This window comes from Idiotropiscis lumnitzeri, unplaced genomic scaffold (assembly GCF_059441095.1).
Source record: "Idiotropiscis lumnitzeri isolate Australia: NSW breed Sydney's pygmy pipehorse unplaced genomic scaffold, RoL_Ilum_1.0 HiC_scaffold_37, whole genome shotgun sequence".
Classification (NCBI taxonomy): domain Eukaryota; kingdom Metazoa; phylum Chordata; class Actinopteri; order Syngnathiformes; family Syngnathidae; genus Idiotropiscis; species Idiotropiscis lumnitzeri.
Window position 1 is genome coordinate 1,663,248 of NW_028283575.1, and position 24,861 is coordinate 1,688,108.

Consider the following 24,861-nt stretch of genomic DNA (forward strand, 5'->3'; position numbering starts at 1 on the left):
TTAACAGTTCAAGAAAAAAGCAGACATCCAAGAACTTGCTTTGTTACTTTTGCGTGGCCAGAACTACAAACCCCAAAGCAGAGCAAACCCAAAACATCAGAGAAAGTACAATACTTTTGTCAAGGAGTGGTGCTGCTGCTTTGCGATCGCTGCCACCATAGTGAACGCGCTACCACATTCGTGCACACGCACACATGCCACACACCTGTTTTCCACGTCCTGTCAGTCCACTCCGTCGGTCCACATTTATTTCGTTGGTCAGCCATCACGGTTGGGTGCGCACTAGATCGCTGTTAAACCATCTTCTACGCCACAGTCCTCGTGTTCAACAAACATTTCTCCCGAACTCGCCTACCATGCACAACTCTCCACTTTCAAACCGAGCGCCGCTGTTACTTCCGGGTTTTTAGCGCCAAGCACTTGACGCTAGCGTGTGACGTCATGGCGAAATACTAGGTTTTAAAATAAAAATTTTCTTTTTTTTGTACAGTCTAAGTGCATGGGGTTATGATAGATCGAATGAGTATACCTTTATGTACTCACTAACATTTATGTTGATCATAAAATGTTGTTTTGATGAAGAAAACTGTTATTTTTTAGAATCAATTGGCTTAGGGCACTTGGGCAAACTACGGCCCGGGGGCCACTTGTGGCCCGTTAAACGTTTCAATCCAGCCCCCCAAACTTGAAAAAAATTAAATGAATAAGCCTTGTTAATGGTTTATTTTCTAAATACTGTGGTTTTTCAAAGACATATATATTGTTGTAATGCTTTTGTTCACTTTCGTTTAAAATTAAATGTATTTTAGGACTCATTGTGCCCCCCCCCCCTCCCAATCAAAAAGTTTGCCCATCCCTGGCATAGTGGATGGGCCGAGGAGTTTAAAAGGCACACATCATGCATTTTTCAGTCAGTTTTAGCCAGGGCTTGGTATGGGGAAGACCAGCTGGTTTACATGTAATCATTAAATTTTCCCAAGTTTTATTTAAGTTAATTGGACAAAACAAAAAAACGCAATATTCTTCTGCCAGAGAGTATGTAATATTCTTCTGCCATTTTATTGTAGAGGGCCATTTTGAGCCCCTAACAATATTATTCAACCAAGAGATCATGAGTCGTCGCCCACTTACTTTCTGAAGTCAGCTGGGATGTCACGGCTGTGACCCTCGTGAGGATAAAGTGGTTCAGATGGAAAAGTAGGACTAAGGGCTTTTTCTCAGGTTTCCATGCGCAAATCCATGTATATTAGGTTAATTGGAGACTCTAAATTCTCTACTCATCAAATGACATTCGTGACCCTGATGGATAGATAAAATAGATTATTAATCTGCCATGGGAAGTCCAAGGTGTCTGGTAGAAAGAAATGCATTCATACACTCATTACACAGTCAACCAAGCAAAGACACAAAGCCTAGGGCAGGGGCGGGCAAACTTTTTGATTGGAGGACCACAATGGGTTCTAAAATATGACAGAGGGGCCGGACTAGGAGCAGATGGATGGAGTGTTTTGGAAACCTCACCTCATCTGAGAAAAAAAATACATTTAATTTTATATGAAAGTGAATAAAAGCATTCCAACAATAATATTTGTCTTTGAAAACCACAGTGTTTAGAAAATAAAACATTAACAAGGTTTATTCATTAAATTTTTTTCAAGTTCGGCGGCCCGGATTAAAACTTTTAACGGGCCGCATGTGGCCCCCGGGCCGTAGTTTGCCCTCGCCTGGCCTAGGGCATAAACACATACATGTAATATCCAATCCGCTTATTCTCACAAGGATAGCGTGCTGGAGCCTACCCAGCTGTCAACGGGCAGTAGGCGGGGCACACCCTGAAGTGGTTGCCAGCCAATCGCAGGGCACGCAAAGACGAACAACCATCTGCGCTCAAACTCACTCACAAATGCAACCTCCACACAGGAAAGCTGGGTCCCGGGATCGAACCCTGCACCTTGGGACTGCGAGCCGGATGTCCTAACCAGTCTTAACTCATTAAATACCAGCCATTTTCACTGGAGCAACCCACTCAATCCCAGAGTTTTCCTGGGTTTTGACTAATATTGCAAGGCCCACAGAATATTGTATTCTAATGCTATATAGACATGGAGCACACCCGAAGAAAGATGAGACTCTCTTCTTTCAACAGAAAAAAAATGTTTGTTCCTATCTTTTTCCATTCTTGAACAATCGGCATTTGAAAATAGCTAAATTTCATGAAAACTCCAATCCCTGGGGAAAAAACTGAGAAAATGAGCTTTTTGTAAACTGATGCATTTTGACCATAATTTGAACTTTGACACTATTATTTATGGCTTTTATGACACCTCTAACATCTAAATAATGCATGCCTTCTATAAAATAACAAAAAAAAGCACAAAAAATATGTTTTTGATAAAATAAATTTATTTGCACATAACACTAAACGACTGAACTGTTGAACTATGTACAAAAATGAAATACATCAGTGTCATACATACTTTTTTTTTGTGTGATATAAAATAAAACAGTTGCCTTGATGCAAGGGCACACAACATAGTTCACACCACATTCTTGTTTCACTCCGTTTGCCTTTGCGCAAACAGACCCGACACTTTCGTTGTGGTCTGGCTTTGCTGGTCCGTGGAAAATAGGCGAGCTTGTGTTTGTCCACTGGGGTTTGTGTGAAAATAATTGTCTGGGAAGTGATTGCTGGCATCCGCGATGTGCTGCAGAAGCTCATCCGTGAGAAACAGCTGCAGGAAATCAGCTGGCTCCTCAGACTCCAAATGGGCAGCGGCATTCAGTGGTCCAGGGGTTGCTGTAAAGTCGATTTTCCTCGGTTGCCATCCAGTGTGACGCCATCCGGAACCACTGCTTCCTGATGCACAACCTGTAAATTACAGAAATATAAACAATTGGAAATATATATTTATTGCTGCATTTTATTGCTGGCGTGTGAAGTTTCATATTATAATTTACCTTTCTTTACACCAACAAGACGAGGAGGAACTTTCTTGCCGCGGGATGCACAATCTGTGAATTTTAGAAAGTATGCATGATTACCACACCATTCAGTATTGTTGTTTCCTCGTCGGGGAGGAGATACGCTCGCGTCTAACTGCACATTTATGCGACATTTTCTGCCCGCAAGATGCATGATATGTACAATAAAAGCATGAGGGGTAAAACCACATGTTCAATGGTAACTTGCGAGCGCTTACCTCCTCGTTCGGGGGGATCTGGTGAGGACTCTCAGCTGCTTTGGCTATTGTCCGAAGGCAGGCGATGCAGGCCGCAAGGCACGCGCACCCTCTTTAGACGCCTGTTTGTTGTGACGACGACGAAGCGTCATCCTCTCAACCAAAGCGTCTCCATCGCCTTGATGCTTTTAGGAAGCTTTTTTTTACAAAAACGCATTCCTCGATCGTCATTTGCTTGGAGGATTTCATTGCTAACGCTACTAATGCGACTGCTGCTAGTGCTGCCGATGCTGCTGCTACCCACGCTGCTCTCCACACTTATAAGTCTACCCCAGGATCCCGCCCCCCATTTGTACCTCTGGCGCAGATTCAAGGCGGATCTTTTGCACCTCTGCCCCCTGCTGGGTGATTTTTACATGATTCACAATGCGGACAAGGCTGATTCTCAGTCAGAGGTTGCATCAGACCCTTATGTACACTATGACGTAAAAAAGACAGGAAACGTACTTATACGTCTTTGGTAGAGGGCGCCATTGCATTAAAAGACGTCTTTGTACGTCTAAGGGAGTAAATGAGTTGAACAAAGTACAGGGTCCTTCACCTGACTACAGATGATCTTCTGGGGACTTTATTTGGTTTTAATCACTTTTGGGGTCTGTATCTATGCACACTCCCTGGTTTTGCTACCTTCCCGGGTACCACATACACACTGCTTAGTTTCTCTGCCTTCGTGGGTACCACATACATATTGCTTGGTTTCTCTGCCTTCCTGGGTACGACATACACACTGCCTGGTTTTGCTACCTTCCTGGGTACCAGTCACACAAACGTCAGACGACTCAGCACATACCGACTGTCTCAGCACTACACACTTTCACTCCAAGGCAGTGCTGTGAACCAACTTACTGACAAGAGGTAGTATTTAGAATTTTAAAAAGTGCTTGAAAGGTTTTGTTCATGTAAAACCAACAGATTATGACATTATTATTATTATTTAAATCAGTATTAAACAGCATCAGCATAGGTTAAAGATATTATACAGACTATATACGATAAAAAAATACTAAACCACCCTTGCTTTTCCGTCATTTCTTGTATAAGTTAACACACAGATGTATAACATTTGTTTATACAAATATAACGATTAAAAAGTAGCTGATTAGAGTTTTAATTTTGTATTCATTAATCTGTAATAAAAATGGACATATTTTGGTTAATAAAATTAACAAGAAATAAAAGTAAAGGGTGTTCTAATACTTTTTTCAAGATTGTCCTAACATACATTTAATGTTTACAGTATATGTCTTCGGAAGAAGCGCAGCATTAGATTTTTTTTTTTGTTCTCTCTCTTTGACTTCTGAATTTGAATTTCTGTCACAGATGTGCTTGAATTCTATTTTGGATGATTTGTGTTAAACTGCACAAATATTTGAAGAGCCATAGAATTCAAGAATCACACCAGTGCTGCTACTCCTCCGAACGGGTGAACGCCCTTGATTAACAACCTGCGTTGAGGTGGCTTTTGAGATTCGTGGTGTGGGAGAAAAATCTCTGAAGGCATTCTTAGACTTCAAGAGAGGGTCCACAATTTTCAAAGATTCACTTCCGTCTGAATCAGAGGCCTCACTTGTATCCGGAATATATTCATCTCCACTGTCATCTGAGTTGGAGTAATAATGCTTATCCATTCCAAAGTCAGCCTGTTTTTTTAATCTAAAAAACAACAACAACGAAATATAAAGGATAGAAGGCAGGAGACCAATAAAATATATGCAATTTGCTTGTAAGATTCCCTGAAATCTATATGGGTTGTTTACCTGTATACTTTTGGTCCTCCTGAGCCTTGGGATAGTAATATGGTCTGGGTCTGAGGCGCAAAGTTCAGGGGCAGGATTTGACAATGATTCGTCAGAATCTGTGTCGTTATTCCAAGGAAGATTCAGCCCATATTTTTTGTCCAAGGGAGGAGACTGGGTTGCATCAGAGTCCAAGAGAAAATTGAGAACCCATTAAATACTTAATCCCCAGAGGAATCTGCACAGAAAAAGGTCTTAATTCTATTTGAAAAAAAAAAAAAACTAAAATATTGATGAATGATATGACAAAATAATGTAATAACAAAATTAATTGACCGTAACAAAAAGCTCCCGGGAGGAAAACTACATTAAATGTTTTTTTAACAGGGCAGTGAAAATATTGGAAAATAAAAACGATAATAAATAAAATAATATAAAAAAAGAATTCAATGTGTATCGATGGACCCATATGAAATACTTATATCGCTATGTACTTATCAGCCATATCGCCCAGCCCAATATGTAACTGCAACTTCAAAACCTCGGGCCATAACAGGATTGTAACATGGGATGCATATCTTCATTCCTAAATTTGTAGATCCCGAGGAGGCTGCTCAATGGTCCTGGTAATCTAAACCTCAACCAATTCGGTCACAGCCAATGTTCTCCATCCTTGTTAAGAAGTTTTGAAATGATTTAATAGATATACTATTGCAAACTATACCAGAATTTTAGACATTTTAAACTTTTGATCACAATTTTACCTATTTTCTAAAAATCTGAAGAATCCACATGCCAAATCACCTGCTGTAGACACATAGGTTCTGTTCTGACAGATAATTCAGTTACAGGTTGTGTACTTAAAGCCAATAAGAGGGCAATGCAGCAGTCGACAACCTGACGAAAGCTTAAGTCTCCCAATGAGAGAACTGTAGTGGCTGGTAGGTTCTTAGATTGTAACATAGTAAAGACATATACTAGGCATAACTGTATATCATATGATGATGAGGGAAAATATTATTAGCTACGATTTATGTCCAGATATATTAGAAAACTTGTCCAACCAGCACAGGTCTATCTAACTGTAATTTTAACATCTCAAGACACGACAGGATGACCACATGATACGCATACCTCCTTTTCAGAGTCTGTCAAAACTTGAGAAGGCTGCTTCGATGTTCTGGTGGCATCAACCTCAGCCGATTCAGTCATTGTCGGTTGTCCTCCATCCTAATGAACAAGTTGAATATTAATTTAATGAATTAAAAAAAGAAAATGGATCAGAATTTTACACATTTTAGGCTTTGGCCACCCAAAACAAAAACTAACAAGTTCACGAATGAAACAAAACCAATTACTTTAGCGCATGACAATTAATCTTCAGTAGAGATATGTTGTGACTGATATTTCAGTCACAGGTTGTCTTTTGAACGCCACCAGGGGCGCAATGGAGCACAGGACAGCCAAAAGTCTTCTTGTCGGACACCTGTAGTGGCTGGTAGGTTCTAAGATTATAACATAGTAAAGGCACATACAACTCCTAACTGTATTTCATATGATAATGAAGGAAAAGATGATTAGCTATGATTTATGTCAACAATAAAAATGGCTCTACGGGGTCCCCACAAACACAAACCTGACAGTTGGGTGTCAGATGGCCAACATACCTGACACGCAATTCAACTCAACTGGACCCCACAACACAAGAAAAAGCTGAGTGAGCCTCAAACCAGACATACACATTCACTGACAAATATCCTGTGACACCAGATATATTAGAAGTCTTGTCTAATCAGCACACGTCTATCTAACTGCAATTTTAACATCTCGAGACACGACAGGATGAGTACACGATACGCATACCTCCATTTCTGAGTCTGTAAAGCCTGGAGGAGGCTGCTTCGATGTTTTAGTAGCATCATAAATTTATTGAATTAATTATATTTGAGGTTGGATAAGATTTTTACACATTTTAAGCCTTAGCCACCCAAAACAAAACATAAGCTCATGAATGAAATAAAACTAATTAATTTCGCCCATGCCAATTAATCTTCTGTAGACGCGTGTTGTGACCAGTGTTGTTTTTGGCAGGCATTTTAGATTTTGTCCAAGTCATTTGGACAAAGTGCTGATTTGTTTACATCACATTTAGTCATCCCAATTCGTTATAGTTTTAGTCCAGTTTTAGTCAACGAAAACTAAAAAAAGGGTTTTAGTCCAGTTTTAATCGACGGAAACGCAAAAAAAGTTTTACCCTAGTTTTCGTCAATTTATTCACAAAGGTTTTAGTCCAAGCGGCACGGTGGCCCAACTGGTTAGCAGGATGGCCTCACAATATTGAGGTCGTAGGTACGATTCTGGCTCCGGCCTTCCTGCGTGGGTTTCCTCTGGGTAATTCGGTTTCCTCCCATATTCTTAAAACATGCATGGCAAGTTGCTTGGACACTCTAATTGCCCCTAGGCATGAGTGTGAGCGTGGATGGTTGTTCGTCTATGTATGCCCTGCGATTGGCTGGACACCAATTCAAGGGTGTACCTCGCCTACTGCCGAAGACAGCTGGGATCGGCTCCAACACCCCCCGCGACCCTAGTGAGGAGAAGCGGTACAGATAACGGATGGATGGATGGATGGGTTTAAGTCCATTTGAGTTAAAACAAGGCATTCAAGGTTTCCACCCAATAACAAAGACTTTTGGATGGACTACAAAGGATTCTTCATTACAAACAGAAAAAAGTGGCAACAGTGGAATCAATGCTCACTGCTCCAAAATAAGCAGAGAAGCAAAACATTTTGTTGGGCAACTGTTGTGGCTTTATTTCACTAAAAGCAACATAAAATAATTTATGAACCACATGCTAACAATTTTGTCTCGTCAACGAAAAAAATTCATGTACATCACGTCATGTTTTCGTCATAAAAGAACCTCGTTTAGCTTGTCATCGTCATTAAAAAAGGGGCGTTAACGAAGTATTTTCGTCATAGTCATCAGTGACGAAAACAACACTGGTTGTGACTGATATTTCAGTCCCAGGTTGTCTCCTGAACACCACCAATTGGGCAAGGGGGCGCAGGAAAGCCTGGGGTCTTCTATTTTTACAGTATAGAAAGGCTAAATATCAAATTGAAACAGTGTTTTATATCATGAATATACAGGGTTGGTGCTGGTTCTGGTAGGGAAACCACAACATAAAGATGTCCTTAATTAGTCCCACAATGGGGATATTTGCAATATGGCATATGATGGCCTAACAGGGCCACCGCCCAGAAAAGAGTAACGCAGAACTTTGTAATACTGTCACTCCCTGACCAGTTCGTTGTTCCTGAAGAGCCAAACTTTGACTCAGACCCACAAATTTGAATTACAGATAGTGGACAATGGAGAACTCCCCCAGTCAGTCAGCATGTTCAACTTCCATAGAAACCTCAACATACATTTATTAGATTGCCAAACTAATTGGAAACTACATCACCAGAACACCACAAGTGGGCTCTGTTATTGTACTTAAAGATGCATCTTACAAACCTGTGTTCTCCAAGGCCAGCTGGTCCATAGTCTTAAGTTATTTCTTCGCCAACATCAATGTCTCGGAGCGCAAACAGACAGAGGTGTGGTCTGTCCTCTGTTGTCTTCTTCTTCATTTTACAGTTGGGGTGCATGTGGTCATCATTAACCAGTCTTCCCAGACTGCCATCTTCTTGAGCGGCATCAACACTTAAAATAGATTTAAAAAAAAAAAAAAACAATTATTCAATCAATGTCAGAAATTAATCTTTGAGACAATCTTGTGTACACAAAACATAAAAATAGGAAATCCACAATTTTTAAATCTTCTAAATCAAATCATACAAGAAATTTCTATTGGAATCAGACCCTATTAACAGCTTGTCTTTGAGACTTCATGGTCTATATTTTCATTTGTACAGATTCAACGCATGAATAAAAGTAATTACCGTATTTTCGCAGTCATAAGCAAACAAAGCTTGTCAGTCGATGCGTCCATTAAATGGACAAAGTACCACTCACGTCCATCAGCCCTTGTCATCAACGAGCTGTTGGAAGTGCATGTTAGCACACCCTGCTGGGCAAAGAGTGAGTTGTCCATGCTTACAATCGACCGTGACAAATACACCATCTGACTATAATGTTTGGGTGATGGTGTTGGAAAAAGCTGGACAAAGGGCAGCTGTCCACAATGTTTTAGTCTGTCTTATCATTTATGTTATTGCAAGCAAGAAACGTCCCAGGTTTAGACAACAGACAAAAAGTCCAAAGCATAACAGCACATCTCTTTAAACAGCCATGCAAATCTCTCTAAACAGCTATGGGATTGTGGGTCTCTGCTCCCAGAATGCATTGCTTGAATTAGCTAAGGCTGAGTGGCTTTTGTATTATTTTCATTTTTTTTGGGTATATTGATGGCATGAGAGATACATGTTTGTGTTAATCTTATTTCTATGTTTCATTGTTTGCTTGTATGATGAGTTTTTTATTTTTTTTTGAAACCGTGACTCTAAGGAGTGTGGTGAGCAGCCAAGTCCCTCCCCTGACGTTGCTTTGTAGGCTATTGCCAATGCACCTAATATTGGCCTGAGCCATTGTCAGCTATTGTCAATAGAGACTTGGCGTCTGCTGCAACAATGGGGTGATTGCTCATGTTATTGGGGCATAGTAGGCTGCTATCGGCTGTGTCAGTGTGGGCAGCTCTGCCAAGTTCATGCTATGCTAACAGCAGCTGTGCTATCGTCTTGTCAGGCGGTGCGTCCAGTATATGTTACAAAGACAGAAATAGCGGCCTCAACAGGTGTTGCGCCCTTTGACACGGCGCGTCTTTTGGGTGCGAAAATACGGTATACATTTTTGCTTAGAGAATGATTTTTCCCCTAACACTTATGGGATGAGTATGTGTTTATTTTTTTAAATAAAAACAAAAATAAGATAACATCTCAATCTTTGCCTCACCTCCAAGTTTTTTCTTGCCGGCGGAAGTCAAACAAAAAGACAGTGCCTCTTCCATCCATCTTCCTGCATTGAGATTTATCAGAATCTATCAATTTTCCTCTGTACTCCATAATAAAGAATAAAGTCGTCTTTCCTGAAAGGGGCCTTGGTAAATACTCCTCGACCTAGTTAACAGGGAAATCAAGATAGCTTCGTCATATTTTTAAGCACACAAATAAGGAGTCATCATATTCATTTGGGCCACTATACTAATGTAGGGTGGTTTGAAACATTGCTTCTTGTGAGGGATAGAGCAGAGCCCTTCTTTATGATTTTAAAGGAACAGACCAGCCAAAATTCATTTTCCAGCATTGCATTAGCCAGTATGTATTAGGACTGAAAGTACAAATGTCAATGGCACCTGGTTACGTAAAAAAAAAACTTTAAGATTATTTAGTTTCATAACAATGACATACACTGTATACACAGTCATATTGGATCGCGTCACGTGATCTCTGTGACGTATAACGTGCTTTACACTAGACTATCAATATCGGACTTGTTCACTGGTCTATTGTGGTATAAAAATGCCGGAGGGCGTCATCAAGTACAGCCTTAATTTAGGTAGAACTCCTACCATCAGGTTTCACGCTCACTGAAATAACTTGAAACTGACAAAAGAAAAGGTCAAGACACTCTTAATGTAAAATAACCACTTAAAAAACAATGTCAGCTTGGTTATCAGAAAACAATAATATATCTTAGCAAAAGCGTTAACATCATACCTTTAAATGAGTTTATATACTTCGCTTCTAACTCTGCAGTCTTGTCCAGACCCTTGACTGCATGTTCAATAGTATCCTGCTTTGGGGACTTCCTGCATCTCAGGGAAGGCATTGTTTATTCTATAAAGAAAAAAGACAGTTTTGTGTTGAGAATTATTAATACTATAGGCTAAATGGAGTTTTAACAATATCAGTGTAAGAAAAATAAATTATAAATTAAAAAAATATCAATCCCTCCATCCCAATTAATGATTTCAACCATAATAGTTTATATTGAAGTTTAAACAACAGACAGACAGATTTATGCAGTGTGACTACAAAAATCTTACCAAAATTGCATTCACAGTAACCTTTGCTTTAAGAATCATGTAATTAACCAGTGAACATCGTGTCTTACACAAAAATTAATGACAGAAATTATCATGGTACTTGCATTCTGTTGTTCTATAACAAAAGTGCAAGCTGTTAGCTCCGCAAAGCTAACGCAACAAGCTAGCGTCCCTCGTGCTCACATTCAATGCAAACCTGACCACCGGATGAAAATACGCGTCGGTTTAGTTCTTTAAATGAGTAAAAGCACCATGACGTTTTATAATTATTCAATGCTTAACTGGAGCTCGTCAATTATGTCGATGTAGGAGCACATGTTTGCTAGGCCAGTGTTGTAGGCCCACATCCATGGTGCTACTTTGTATAGTGTTTTCCACACAACTATCTCTAACCATGAACAAATGCACTCGAGGCATGTTTTGAATAAAAACAAACGAAAAACACTTACCTCTCCGTTTCAACAGCAGTTCGAACTTCGAAGTGGTGATATTCTCCAGCGTTAAGCACCTGCTCGAACTGCGAATAGGTCAAATTCAACAGCGTCTTTTTTCTGTCTTAATAAGGACGCGATGAGAGGAGGAGCGCTTGCCTTTTCGTCAGCACGCCCCGCGCGGGTGGTGCTGCTTTATCACTCTCTATCTGTGCCCGCCCGCCGGCATGTCGATAGAAAAATAATATTCCTTCAAACATTACTTTCATCTTCTTAACGTTTTGTAGTGAATTTAACAGGTTCACCACTTTTTTCAAATACACCAATGGAAAACAGGTCTTAATTGAGGAAACATACAAAGAGCGTCTCACAAACACCTTATGATGAGCAATGTAATTTGATCACGTTTTTTGTCACTGCCTGGACGTCGGTTCACTGGCCTGGTGGCAGTGGCTTGTAGACACTGTTACTGAGTGGGAACGGATCTCAAGGTGGGTCAAACTAACCCAAGCAGTGGATCGGTCCGTTTTTTAAATTTATTAATTTTTTTATTTTATGTATTTATTTATTATTTAATACAAGGGCTTCGGCTCACTACCAGTGGGCGGGACCAAAGAATTTGGGTTTCCTTTGAGCTAGGAGGCAGTCAAAGGCAGTCCAATCCCCGGCAACATAAAGCGCCTAGCTCTGGGGACATGGAATGTCATTTCTCTGGTAGGGAATGAACCCGAGCTGGTGTGTGACTAGACCAGTGGTTCTCAATTATTTCCTGTCATGCCCCCCCTACCAAGAAGAAAACAATTCGCACCCCCCCCACCACAATTTTTTTTTACATTTCGTACTAATGTACATGTTCTTTGCATATTAATGTTAGATTGTCAATAAAATATCTTACCTTAACAAAGCTAAATTGATAAAAAAATATATCATTTTGAGAACGACTATTGTGAGGATCTCGAAACTCAGTACTCTGTGGTGCTAATATTGATGAGATGATAAATATGTTGAAGCCACAGAACAAAAAGATTAGATATTGTTTGGAAATTAATGACGTACATAACAAAGGAATATCAGCCTTGATTGGAGTACATTACTGCATTTAAATTTTTAATAAAAATGAAACAATTATTGATGTTATGACCACTATGAAGAATTTAAAAAAACAATATATAGGGATAATTATAGTTTTCATTTTGTTATGTTTAGTCTGTTCATGTTGCATTATTTTTATGACAAAGATGATGGTTAATCGTAGGTTTGTTGCCCAAATGTACCGTTACAACCTGATTAATGTTGAGAATGACGAACTCAAACTGGACACTAAAACGTAAAAACACATGGACTTCTTGCCCCTGTCCACACACGTGCACACACACACACACCATACACGAAGATCCGGGAGGTAAGGACGGCTGTCCTCTCCTACAACGAGGCAAGGGCCTCCACCAAGTCACCCCAGGGACAAGTTTTATTCCCTGATGGTCATCAAATTATGAGGATCTCATTCTACGCCGGAAGGGAGGAGGGGAATTTTTCCCTAATGTGAGGTTTTCGCTCCTCCACTGATGATCACACTGTTGTATGATTTCATTATGATGATCTGTCTTAAAGCCGTAAGGACATGATTTTTAAATCCACAACAGGGGGGAAATGTAAGATGGGCTGAGGATAGGTAATCAGTTTGTGTATTCATAATCATGTTTTTATACACTCATTAATGTTTAACACACACAGAGACACTTACTTGTTATTTTAACACACACACACACAGACACCGTATCCTGAAGATGTGTTTAGTTAAACTGACCTTGGGTTATGATTTTCTGCCTGCTGGAGTCCCTGGTGATTAGTTATTGATGCTTTAGTTAAACTGACCTTTATACCGTGAGTTATTGATGTTTTCTGTCTCTTGGTGATTAGTTGTTGATGCTTTTCTGTCTTCTGGTGATTAGTTATTGATGAGTTAGTTTCAATAAAAAGGCAGAACGGAGGGTGAGAGTCAGAGGGTGTGCGGGATTGAACTGGCAAGACGGCTGTTTCGCCTCCTGGCTCCCTCTCCCATTCTGAATGGCACAAAACGAAAACTTTAGTAAGTTATTTCAGTCTAAAAAAAGGCGTCAGGGCATTTTTAAACCGGACAGTAAGTCGTCACTGTCTTGGTTCCTTTTTGTGCCTTGACCCATCCCGGAATTATTGAAAGGATGCAGTCCTATTTACAGGCCCCAGTGACACCCCAGGTTTCTGTTGTTTGTACGAGGGCGCTTAATAGGTACTGCTATTCACAATCGTCTTAGGCTGTTTCTTTGCAGAAGTTTATGGACAATGTGTAGTGCTGTAGGATGCAGTCTAGAGCATTCTTGACATTGAAGCTTTTGTTTCCAGCAACTGCTAATGCGACCGTGCATCAAACATGCAAAACACAGACCCTTGCTCCTCAAGAAGTCAATCTTATCCTTGTGATGCTTTCTCCTAAATTCCTTACAAATTGTGAGACTGTTGCTCTCCATTACAATTAGCACATGGTTTGGCAATAGCATCCACTGAAACAGGTTCTGCCTTTGGCGTGGTGGTTTTGTTGTTTTCCATCTTGGCGGGCACAATGACTGTTGTGAAGACTTTCTTTGATTTTGGTGTTTCTGTGTGTTGTGATTTTGTTTTCTGTTTTATAGAATCTTTCGTGCTTGTCAACAAAGTCAACAAAATCCTTAAACTTCACTCTTCTATTTGTTCTTTCTTGGAGATTGCAGGCAAATTTTCTCCAAGATTCTATAAGTCTGTATGGAAGTTTGTTTGCCAATGCCTTTATATTAGCCATGTTGTCCAAGTCCTCCATGTAATTAACATCTGCCATTATGTTCAAACAGCCCATAAGGAATAATGTGAAAGACTGAAGTGCAACACCATCTTCAGACTTGATTGTTGGCCAATCCATGGCTTCCTTTAAATATGCTTCTGCTATCATGAAGTCATCACCATAAAACTCCTTCAAGATTTGTTTTGCTTTGGTATATCCTGTCAGAGGTTCCATATGGATGCAGCTCTTCACCAACTCATGTGGTTGTTCACTAGTATACTGCAGCTAAAATTGAAGATGATCACGGTTATCACTTGTACGGCCTTCAATCCCATGTTCAATGGCACCTATACAGGTTTTATAATGCAGAGGGTCGCCTTTAAACGTAGGAATGGAAAGTTCGGGAAGTAGCGATGCTTTTTGACTCTTTGCTAAGTATTCTGCGACACTGGCTTGCTGTGAGATTGCTTGGCAAAGGCCATCAAGCACATGTCCCTGTTGTTCTCTACTTTCTGTCTGATGTGGAAATCTAGCCATTGGAATAGTCGAAGTGGGAGCATTTCAGGTCAACACTGCTTGTTGCTCTGATAGGCTGTGATGGTAATTGAATGTTTTTCCTTGTTTAAATTGTAACACACTCATCAGGAATGTGGATACCATCCTCCTGGGTATTTTCATATCTTCTCAAGACATCCAATTTAGCATCAGACTCAGGGAGTGCCGTTTGCATTGCATGCATTTGCTTCTTTGCCTTAATTGCAGCTTCTTCTTGCTCAAGTGCCAACCTTTGTTGTAAATCAGCAGCCTTTGCCTTTAAACATGCTCGTTCCATTTGAGCCTTTAATTTAATTGAAGACGTTGACAGAAGTGAGCTTCTGTCTGTTAGATTCTTTACTTCTACTTCTATGGGTGTAGTTAGTTGATGCAGATCTACTATCATCAGGTGATATTTGTTTATTGCATCCTTCCTCTGCACGTTTCAAAACGTCCTTCTTCCATTGCTCACATTTCCATTAATTACATTTTTTGGATCAAACCAGTTATTTTGGTCATCGGCAAAATCCTCTTCAGTCTTTAAATTTTGCACACCGGAATTGAGGTCCACAAATTCTTGCTCCATGCCGCTAAAGCAAACACGAAGCTCAGTTTTTTACAGCGTCAACATTTGCATCATCCTCCATCAATTGTTCAATTTGACGTTGCATGGAGGTCAATTGAGCAAATTTGCACCTGCGTGCCTGCATCCGTTTAGGCTTGTGATCTTCTACAGCTTTTCTCCGTCATTTTTAATGTCCGCTTTCCACTGTCTTGTTCCTCCATGTCAATCCACAATCAAGCAAACAAAAACGTCAAACTGACTGTAGCGTCTCAATTTGTAGGTCAGCTGAATGACGATCAAAGTTTTAAGCAGTTTACTCACGCACCTGTTACGTGCACGTCCTTGTTAACTCGCGATGCTTGTCAAGTATGGACGCATGCTAACAGCTAGCAGCTCATTGTCCCGACTGGAAAGTTGCTCCTTAGCTGTGATGTGCCTAGGGTTACACTATCTATCATTAACAAACACAGCCAGCCCTCCTCTTTCCTCTTACCGCTTTCCAGTGTCCTGTCCGCAAGTAGTATTTGGAAGCCGTCAAATTCCACGACGGTGTCCGGCGTTAGGTCTGTTAGCCATGAATCCGTGAACATCAGCAAGCTAGCTCATTGGAAGTTCCTCTCGTGCCGCGTCCATTTTCTTGGGAAGGTATCTAACATTTCCCATAAAAACGGACAGGAGGACGGGGTGGTCACGCCTCCTCTTTGCCTGGCGTTTCGCCCCCGCGCGACATCCCCCGTCTCTTCCTCCTCAACTCGTGGGGGATATCGGGTCTCGCTCCGGGAGTCGGCACGGGGTTAGCACGAAGTGCTAACAGCTGATCTCTTGTGTAAACGATTGATCCGTAGCTCCCAGTGACATCTCCGGACACGATCACGCAAAAAACAGCCCCCAGCAGCAATAAAACCACCGCAATTTGGATGTCCATTGCTGCGATGAGGTAAAATAAATAAAACTGGGTAAAGGAAAAAACACGCGAAAAAGGCTCAAATAGTGAGCCGTGCTGCTTTAGCAGGTAGCCACTCGCGTGGTGACGGAACCGTAAAAACAAATGTGGTCCCATCAAAATCTGATGGGATATTTAAAAATAAAAGCGTGAAAATTTGCTTATTTGTCTGTCGTCACCAATGATTAAAAAAATTAAAATCATTACAAAATCCTCAAGCTATCGTGATACCAGACAAGTTCTGCGGGACACCAGACCACCCCAGTTGTCCACAAAAAGTGGTCACTTCAAAATTTGATGTGGCATTTAAAAATAAAAAAATCACCTGAAATATGCACTGTGATCAACACTGATTTAAAAGAAAAATCTTTAAAAAATATCCTCAAACTATCGTGATACCAAACCAGGATTGGGGATACTAGACCACACCAGCTGTCCACCAAAAGTGGTCACATCAAAATGTGATGTGGCACTTCAAAATAAAAGTAGCCTGAAATTCGCTTATTTCACGGTCATCACCACTGAGTTAAAAAAAAAATAGCTCGAGCTATCGTGATACCAGACCAGTTTTGTGGGACACGAGACTACCCCAGCTGTCCATAAAAAGTGGTCCCATCGAAATCTAATTTGTAATTTCAAACTAAAAGTTGCCTGAAATCTGCACATTTCACTGTCATCATGCCTGACTTTAAAATTTCATTAAAAAATATCCTCTAGCTATGGTAATACCAAACCAGGTTTGGAGGACACAAGACAACACAGCTTTCCACCAAAAGTAGTCCCATCAAAATGTAAGGAGGCATTTTAAAATAAAAGAGCTGGAGCTGTCGTAATACCAGACTAGTTTTGTTGGACACTAGACGACCCCAGCTGTTCATCAAAAATGGTCCCATCAAAATCTGATGTGTAATTTCACAATAAAAAAAAAACCCACCTGAAATATGCACATTTCATTGTCATCAACACTGATTTTAAAATAATCATTTCAAAATACCCTCGAGCTATCGTGATATCAGACCCATTTTGGGGGACACTAGACAACCCCAGTTGTCCATCAAATGCGGTCCCACCAAAATGTGATACGGCATTTCAAAATAAAAGTAGCCTTAAATCAGCATACATCACTGTTATCAGGCCTGACTAAAATATCATGACAAAATATCCTCCAGCTATCATGATACCAGACAAGACATATTTCACTGTCATCACCATTGATTTAAAAAAATTAATTAAAAACTGCGAGCAGCTATAAAGGGCCCTCGCCACCCGGACAACGTTGGGGTACTGGCACGTTGGAAATGTGAAATATTTCCGAGAAATAACGTGAGGAATCTTCAAGAGGAATTTGCTTGTAGTTAAAGTTAGAGCAGCTTTTGTTTTCAAAGCCTCGTCAATGTTTGAAGTAAATTTGTTGGCAGGCACTACAGGTGCATCAAATCAAAGACTAATAGACTGAAAAACATTTTCTTTCCGAGAGCCATCACCATTCTGAACTCTCACACACATGCACACACACACGACCACCCTTACCTTGCTGAACAGCGACGTATTGTGTTGTATTTCTCCAATTTCATACTATTTTCCATCACAATATTTATTCTCTTATTTATCTAATTTATATATTTGATTAAATTATTGTTGTATTGCACTGGAGAGGGGAGCTCCCTAATCTTGTTGCACACTGTACAATGACAATAAAAGGATTTCGGATTCTGATAAATTTAGAATGGCCGACTTCCTGTTCAATTTAGCATACGGCTCCATGAGACTTTTTATTAGGTCTTGGCTTTGTACACACTTCATCAAATTTTCAGTTTGGTGAAACAGAGATATGGGGCTGTTTTTTTTTGTTGTTTTTTTTTCTCTAGGGGGCGATAGCGAGCCATTTTTAAACAACTGTACGACAAAATAATAAAATATTGTGAATATTGAATCAACTCCCGGTTGAGTGGACGCTGGCACGTTTGGCTGCCACTGCTCACCGGTAACTCTCAGAAATTTTTTGGATCCGCTTGTTGTACCTGCTTTAGCAGTTTACAATCCCTCCAGTTACAGTGATTTTATTTATTATTATCTGTATGTTGAGCGATCCCGATTCTCATGAATGCCACCCACCGATTGCATAGTCGCTGACGCGTCTACTGTGGCTAAAGTTTAGCTTACCTATCAAAGTTAGCACCTGTCTGCCATGTGGACCCGCAGGCCAGTCTGCTTCTCGCACTTCTGCCTGTTCCTGTCATGTCATCAACCTGTGTCAGGACAACTTCAATCCACTGCCGCTGAACTCCGCTGGATTTACCGACACATGCCCGAGGGAAACGCACCACCACCACTGCTCCTCCTCCCGAACATCGCTCGTCGACCCTTGAAGGATTGTATGGCAATTACCGGCATTTTAAACATTTATGGGACAGAATGTCAATTATTTAATTTAGCAGGTTTATATTTACTGAATATGCTATGATCGCAAAATTCCGGACGAACTGGCGAGGCTGCCCGGCTCACCGTGGCTTGTCATCGGGACCGGGAGGCGGCGCAGGCGACGCAGAGAGAGGAAGCAGAAGCGGGGCTGCAGGTCCGGTGTCTTGCAACGGCTGCGACGGCAGCCCCATAGGCAACCACTGCCGAGTCTGTACCTCACCAACGCCAGATCCGTGGTCCACAAAATCGACGACCTGGGATTACAAATCCTGGGAAACCGCTATGTGCGAGACAGCAGTGTGATCGTCGTCACGGAATCCTGGCTGCACGCAGACGTCCCCGATGCTAGCATCCAGCTGGCCGGGCGCTCGCTACATCGCGCGGATCGGACAAGGGACACCGGTAAGAGACGGGGCGGGGTGGCTCTGTGTTTACGTGCATGAGAACTGGTGCGGCGATAGCACGATCGTCGAGAAGCACTCTTCCCCCGACATCGAGTTCATGTCCGTTAAATGCCGGCCTTATTTTCTCCCGAGGGAGCTAACGGTCGTGATTGTCACAGCTGTTTACATCCCTCCCGACGCTAGCACTAGCACGGCGCTCTCGCTACTCGCGTGCGTCATCAATAAACATCAGCGGGCCCACCCTGATGGCGTTCACGTAGTAGCGGGAGACTTTAATAAGGCCAATTTAAAGACTGTACTCCCAGAGTTTCACCAGCATGTCAAGTGCCCAACGAGGGGAGACAACACTCTCGACCATGTGTACTCGAACATCAAGCACGCATACAGGGCCCTCCCACTCGCCCCCCTCGGCCAGTCAGACCACCTGTCCTTGCAGCTCGCACCTGCATACATCCCTCTCAGGCGCAGATTCAGGCCCACCACAAAGACTGTGAAAACCTGGCGTGACGGCGCCATGAGTGAATTACAGGACTGCTTTCAAGACACAAACTGGGGCCTCTTTGATCATCAGGACCTTGATGTCTACACACATTGTGTAGTGGACTACATCAAGTTCTGCATGGAAACTGTGTCCCTACACAGGACTATACGGACCTTCCCAAATGCGAAGCCCTGGATGTCCAGCAGGGTTCGCTCTCTCCTCAAGGCCCGTGACGCTGCCTTCAGGTCAGGCGACAAAGCCCAGTACAGGGTGGCTCGTGCTGACCTGAGCAAAGGCATCAAGCTAGCCAAGGCAACCTACAAGGGGAGGCTGGAGGCCCACCTTGCCAGTAACAGACCACGGGAGGTGTGGCAGGGTCTACGGAGCATCACCAACTTCCGTGGCAGCAGCACGACCTCTGCAGACCCGAGTGCATCGCTGGCAGAGGAGCTTAACTGCTTCTTTGCTCGCTTTGACTCGCCCCAACCGTCACACCCCCGCACTTCATGCTCCAACTCCCCCCCACTCACCGTAGAGGAACACGATGTGAGGCGCGCGCTCCTGGCTGTTAACCCCAGGAAAGCTACTGGACCCGACGGAATACCAGGCAAGGTCCTCAAAACATGTGCCCACCAACTGTCACATGTATTCTGCAGGATCTTCAACCGCTCCCTGGCTCAAGCAGTCATCCCCTCCTGCTTGAAAACTTCCATCATTATTCCTGTCCCCAAAAAGTCACCAGCCGTCCACCTGAATGACTACCGTCCTGTTGCTCTCACACCAGTCATCATGAAGTGCTTCGAGAGGCTGGTTCTCCAGCACATCAGGGACTGCCTTCCTCCCACTCTGGACCCCTACCAGTTTGCATACTGGGCTAACAGATCCACTGAGGACGCCATCAACACTGCTCTGCATGTTGTGCTGGGCCACCTGGAACAACAGCAGAGCTATGCAAGGATGCTCTTTGTGGACTACAGCTTGGCATTCAACACAATCATCCCAGACATCCACGTCGCCAAACTTGACATTCTCGGCCTCCCTGCCCTCACACGCATCTGGATTAAGGACTTTCTGACCAACAGACCCCAGACTGTGTTGCTCGGCCCCTACACGTCCTCCACCTGCATGCTGAGCACCGGTTCCCCTCAAGGATGCGTGCTGAGCCCTCTCCTATACGCCCTCTACACCTACGACTGCAGCCCGGCCCATGGCAACAACACCATCGTCAAGTTTGCTGACGACGCGACAGTGGTCGGTCTGATCTCGGAAGGTGACGAGACAGCCTACAGAGAGGAGGTAAAGAGACTGACAGCTTGGTGCAAGGACAACAGACTGCACCTTAACACTGCAAAAACAAAGGAGATTGTCGTCGACTTCAGGAGGAACAAGACGGTGCCGCCCCCCCTCTGCATCGAAGGCGTGTGTGTGGAGAGGGTCCACACGTTCAAGTTCCTGGGAGTACAGATCTCCGACGACCTTTCTTGGACTCACAACACCACAGCAGTGGTAAAGAAGGTCCACCAGCGTCTGCACTTCCTGAGAGTCCTCAGGAAATTCAACCTGGACAGGAAGCTGCTGCTAGCCTTCTACCACTCGTCCATTGAGAGCCTGTTGACGTACTGTGTCTCCACCTGGTACAGCGGCTGCACTGAGGCCGACAGAGTGAGGCTCCAGAGGACAGTCAAAACAGCGCAAAGGATTATTGGCTGCCCTCTCCCCTCACTGTCGGACATCTACACCGCCCGGTGCCTCAGAAGGGCTCTCAACATCGTCAAAGACAATACCCACCCAAACTCACACCTGTTCGACCTGTTGCCCTCTGGCAGGCGCTACAGATGCATCAAATCGAGGACCAATAGACTGAGAAACAGTTGCTTTCCGAGAGCCATCTCCATTCTGAACTCTCACACACACACGAGAACACCCTTACCTTGCAGAACAGCATCGTGATGTGTTTTTATATACCCTATTCTGTACTAAATTCCATTGCACTCTCTTATTTATTAATCTAATTTATATATTTGTCTGTCTTATTGTTGTATTGCACTGGAGAGGGGAGCCTTCTAATCTCGTTGCACACTTGAGTACAATGACAATAAAGGGATTTCTAATTCTAATTCTAATTCTACTACGCATAGGAATGACTGATTGTAGTCATGGTCTTTACTGATTTATGATATTATTTTCACATGCTAAAGTTATATTACTTAGTTTATAAATGTGTGAACATAGTATTTTCATGACCTACACTCACATTCACATCATACATATTCAGTCTGCACATTACAAACTGATGACAAGCCAGACAGCACTTCATGGACAAATATGACAAAGCACATTCTCCACATAGGACATAGAGATGCAAACATACCAAATTGGGCACTGGATTTAGTTTTAAAATCGCTGCATTGGCTCCCCGTGTGTTTCAGGATTGATTTTAAGGTTCTTCAATTAGTTTTTAAATGCCTTAACGGTCTTGGGCCATCCTCGCGGACCCTGAGGTCCTCTGGCACCGGCCTGTTAATTATTCCTCGGGTGAGGACTGGAACACATGGCGAGGCTGCATTCAGCCATTCTGGTCCTCGTCGATGGAATAGCCTGCCGGAGGACATCAGGTCCGCAGAGACTGTTGATATTTTTAAAAGGAGGCTCAAGACCAGACCTGGGCATTGCACGGCCCGCGGGCCACATCCGGCCCGCCGGGTGGCACTGACTGGCCCGTATGACAGACCTGGGCATTGTATGGCCCGGGCCACATACCTTTGGTTGACTCTGACCGCGAGTGGAAGGTTAATTGGAAATTTCAAAATAAACATACTTTTTAATTTCACCTCATTCATGGGCGAAAGCTGCACTGCTTTTATTCTGAAATTGTTTTTTTTTTTTATTCCCGCACAATGTGCGTCGCACATAATGACGTAATGCGTTTATCAAGACATGCGCGCGATTGAATCACAACAAGACAACGTTCGTCCTCAAAAATGTCCGCTCAGGCTACAAAAAGAAAGGTAGATGCCGAATGTAGAATTTTCAACAAAAATTGGACAGCGAAGTATTTATTTACTGAAGTTAGAGGTAAAGCTGTGTGTTTAGTTTGCGGGGAGCAGATCGCCGTGTTGAAGGACTACAATTTGAGTCGGCATTACCAGACGAAACATGCAGAGAAATATAAAAACGGCACCAGATAACAATGAACTGGGACACTTTTTCTCAAAATCACAGTTCAGTGACAGTCAATATGTTGTATCTTGCTTAATGTTTGGTGCAAAAAGACAATATTGTGATGTCTTTAAAATGCTCAGAACCTTTACACAACTATCCAACAGTATATGGAACTCAAAATGTGTTTTGAAGTGAATGTGACAGAATATGTTTACTAATATGAGTCACAAATAGTAAAAAATGTTAATATTATGTCTACCATTGTGTTGAGAAATTTGAATGAATACATTTTTGTAAGGCAACCTCATTTTTTCAGTTTATTTGGTATTTAGTTTCATTGCTTAACTTTAATGCCAGCTTGTCAAAACAGTGCTATTTACTGCTTTTTAAAAAAGAAATACAATTAATATTATGCAGAATTGAGTTCAGCCTTTTGGCCCGGCCCTCCACAATATTTAATGTTTCTTATGTGGCCCCATGGAAAAAATAATTGCCCACCCCTGCTCAAGACTCACCTTTTTTGTTTGGCTTTTAAATAATTTATCTTAGTCTTTTAATTCAGGATTGTCATTTTATATATTATCATTGTCTTTAATTTTTTTTAGCTTCTTTGTCTTTTAGTATCATCATTTTTCTTATATATTTTAGCTGCGTCGTTTTATATTATTGTCTTTTAATTTTTAGCTTCTTCTCTGTCTTTTAGTATCATAATTTTTCTTATATATTTTAGCTTCGTCTTTTTATATTATTGTCCTTTAATTTTTAGCTTCTTTTTTGTTTAGCATTATCATTTTCTTTTATATATTTTAGCTCCAGTGTTTCCTCAAGGGGGGCCTCCGCGCTGGGAGGTGTGGCTGGCCTTCTCACAGGGGGCTTCATCCCGGAGGCTCCTTAGGCCCGGCGGACCGGGGCCCTCTGCACTATGTGTAGGGTCTACCCCGGTCAGTCTGGGCTAGGGGTCTGTGTGTTGGCGCAGCTCCCTGTGGGCGTGAGCCGTCATCCCTCTCAGCGCGGATGACCTACCCTGGGTACATTTTCTCATATGGTTTCTCTGTGCCTTACCCTGTCTTTCTACTAAGATGGTTTATTAAGTTGTGTGAATGCGAGTGTTCTGTGTGTGTGCGAGTTCAGGCGTGTATGTGGATGTGTCTTGTGTTTATGTTGAGTGGGTGGAATGGGTTTTAGTTTTTCGTTGTAATTTGGATGTTTTTATTGTACAGCACTTTGAGCCGCATTTTATGTATGAAAAGTGCTCTTATAAATAAAATTTGATTGATTGATTGGAGGGTTCAAGGGGACGCCATTGCAAAAACACATTCTGAAAGACATAATTTGATTTTGGAGCACACATACATGCACACTGACAAGATTACAGGGGAATACCAGCAGAAGAGACGGAGAGACTGCCCGCCGGAGAAGGCCAGCCGTGGAATACCAGTCTTGGGGACCAGCTGGGAATCAACCATCCAGACAATGATTAATCTGGAGAGGACCTTCCCTTGGACGTAGACCCGTGCCGGGGGAAGAATGTGAGGCTGGGCTGAGATAACGCACGACTCTTTTCGACTGTGCTTGCCCAAGTACATTTTCTCATGAGATTAAGAAAAAGCCGCTCAGTACTATTTCCTGAACCTCCGCCCTATTTCCTACCTACCATTCATTTCAAAAGTCCTAGATAATGTAGTCGCCACTCAACTCCACTCTCATCTCACCTGCAATAACCCTTTCAGTCCGGTTTCCGTGCACTTCACAGCACTGAATCAACTCTACTCAAGGTCACCTCTGCTCTCCTCATTGCAGCTGACTCAGATTCATTCTCCATTGTCATCCTTCTTAACCTGACTGCGGCCTTTGACACCATCTCACACACCATCCTTCTCAAAAGACTTTCTTCCATCGGCATCACCCACACCGCCCTCAACTGGTTCCATTCATACTTCAAAGACCGCACTCAGTTCATCCAGCTTAAATATTTCTCATCAAAGTCCCTCCCAGTCACCTCAGGTTTGCCCCAAGGCTCGGTCCTGGCCCCCCTATTATTTATCATATACCTCCTTCCCCTTGGCAGCATTTTCCGAAAATTCAATATCGCTTTCC

The 24,861-nt window shown here is 42.4% G+C and overlaps 1 long non-coding RNA gene across 1 annotated transcript; it reads right to left on the reverse strand.

The window, feature by feature from the left end:
• Nucleotides 1–8,566: 8,566 nt before the first annotated feature.
• Nucleotides 8,567–11,568, reverse strand: LOC148315806 (uncharacterized). Its single transcript, XR_015840557.1, has 4 exons — nt 11,479–11,568; nt 10,701–10,820; nt 9,937–10,100; nt 8,567–8,688 (listed from the first exon to the last, which is right to left on the reverse strand). It is a non-coding gene; the product is annotated as an uncharacterized LOC148315806 (long non-coding RNA).
• Between the last annotated feature and the right edge of the window lie 13,293 nt (nt 11,569–24,861).